Source organism: Dipodomys merriami, unplaced genomic scaffold (genome assembly GCF_024711535.1).
Source record: "Dipodomys merriami isolate MVZ:Mamm:240054 unplaced genomic scaffold, mDipMer1.0.p SCAF_3816, whole genome shotgun sequence".
Taxonomy (NCBI): domain Eukaryota; kingdom Metazoa; phylum Chordata; class Mammalia; order Rodentia; family Heteromyidae; genus Dipodomys; species Dipodomys merriami.
In genome coordinates this window covers 12,501-14,823 of record NW_027205400.1, presented here as the reverse complement: position 1 = coordinate 14,823, position 2,323 = coordinate 12,501, and positions in this window count along the sequence as shown.

Genomic DNA, 2,323 nt, shown 5'->3' with positions numbered 1-2,323 from the left:
TTGTCTGTCCTGGCTACGCTTTTATCCCAGGCTGTTGGCCCTCTCGGGAGCCGAGCTTCCTGGGCCCCACCGCCTCCCGAGTGCCGTGTGGCTGTCTTCTCCGCCCCCTCGGTGTGATTGATGTGGTGACGTTGCGATCTCCTTCGGGCCCGGGCCTAAGCTGCGCCAGGCGAGGGACGGACATTCATGGCGAATGGGACCGCTCTTCTCGTTCTGCCCGTGGGCCCCTGCCCTCACCGTCCCACCGTGCCGGCGCCGGTGGTGTGCGGGGAGGCAGGGGTGCGGCAACCGGGTCCGGCTGCGCTCTCCCTGCCCTCGCCGTGAGGTCGGGGACTTGTACACGCTGGAGGAGGGGGGGCGCCCCTGATCTTGCTCCTCTCTTCCCGTGACTCGTTATCGGCACGGGGGTCGGCTCTCTCCGCGGAGAGGGAGGGTCGGTGCTCCGTGCTTGCCCGTGCTGTGTGGTGTGAAAAGCCGCGCCTCGCGCTCTGCCCTCTTGCGGTGCTCCCGGAACGCTCCCGGTCGGTTCTCTCAGGTGCCTGAGGCTGAGTGGTGGTGTCGTTCCCGATCCCGGCGTTGTCCGTTGCCTTGTGCCAGCCTGCTGCCCGTGGTGTGTCCCGGCCGTCCTTGGGTTTGTGGGGCTTGTGCGAGTGAGAAAAAAGTTATCGCAGAGATTGACGTCTCTGCTGGGGGGGGGGTCGAGGCGGTTCCCCAGAGGAGGAGCGCTCTTCCCTTCTTGCGCCGGGCGGGTGGCTTCCCCGCATGAGCTGCCGGCCCTGGTCCTGGCTTGTCTTCCCTGCCGTGTCACCTGGCTCTTGTTGCACCGGGGGACCTGAGATGTTGCAGTGGGAGGCGAGCCGGGCCTGTGCGGGCTTTCCCGCCCGTGTGCGCGACCTTGCTCTGGCCCCGCACGGCAAGGCCGACCGACCAGGGTTGGTGTTGCTGCTGCCGCAGACCCCCCCCCGCCCCACCCCTCCCTGCCACCCGTGGTGGGAAGGATGGACGCCTTTGATGTGTGCTGGTCCCGGCGGGGTTCCCGTCGGGGTTGGGTGCGGGCCACCCTCAGAGTGAGGAGAGGTTCTCTAGCGATCCTCGTTCGGGAGGCGGCGTTCGCTGCCGGGTTGGCGGGGGCCCGCCCCCGATGGGCTCCCGCGGCCCTGCCGCTCCCTGTCCCGCTTTTGAGCGTTAGTGGCTGCCCGCGTTGGTAACTGCGTGCCCGCGCCTCCCCCCTCCGAGCTGGGGGAGGGTCCCGCGGGGCCTCTCCCGGGCCGTCGTCTGGTGTGGTGAGTGGAGGACGTTCCCGATCCGTCCCCGCCCCTGCCTCGCGCGCGGTGTGTCGAGTGGCGGAGCCTGGAGCCTGTGCTGGGTCGCGATGCGAGGACGTGTGGTGTGTGGCTTCCCGGCCTCGTGCTTGGGGTGCCGTGGGGTTTTGGGGGGTCCCGTCCCCCTCCCCCTCCGGCCCCTGGCGACGCTGTTCCCGAGCGTCTGTGTGGGCCGCCGCCCGTTGGCGACGACGGCGCCGTGCCGGGCGCCGGGCCCCGCGGTGTTCCGGGGCCGCCGTGCCCGTGGTGGTGTGCCGCTCGGGGGGGTTCTGGCCCTCCGGAGCCGAGGATCCCGGTGTGTGTGGGCCCTTGCTCACGCGGCCGAAAAAGAGGCGGTCGATGATGGGTGCCGTGCCCGGCGGTGTGGATGGGTGCGGTGGGGCCCTGCTGGCGCGGGTGGCTCCGCGGGCGCTCGCGGGGTCTTTGAGGCGTGTGCGAGCTGCCTTTTCCCTCTCGGGCCTCTTTTGGGGGGGCCCGCCGCTGCCGCGGTGGGGGTTTCCGGTCCGCTGGTCGGCCGGCTCGGTGTCCCAGGCGTTGCGCGGGACCGCCCAGGAGTTGGGGGTGGTGAGATCCCGCGTTCGTTTCCCTGGCGTGCCGGCTGTGCCCGGAAAGGTCTCACCTCCCCGCTGGTTTGCGGCTGCGCCACCCGCCCGTGGGGGGGGTGGCCGCTCGCTCGCTCGCTCGCTCGCCTCTCACCCCGGTGACCCGACCCGATGACCCTCCCCGCTGCTCTTATTGGGCTTCCGGCATGCCCTCCTCACCCGCATCAGCCTTCCGCGATCCTCACCGGTTTGGCCTTGGTGGCCGGCCACCGGCGGACGGTCGAGTTGGGCGTGTGTGGTGTGTTCTCTTGGTGGGGGGGACGGCGCTCGGCTCGTGAGGCTGCTCTCCCGGTGTGGGGGAGGCACGTCGTCGCGGCGGCGGTGGCTTTTGAAGGGTCTTCCCGGATCGGTTTTGCTCACGACGCGAGGGCGAGGGCTCCTGCCAGCGGGACCGCCGGT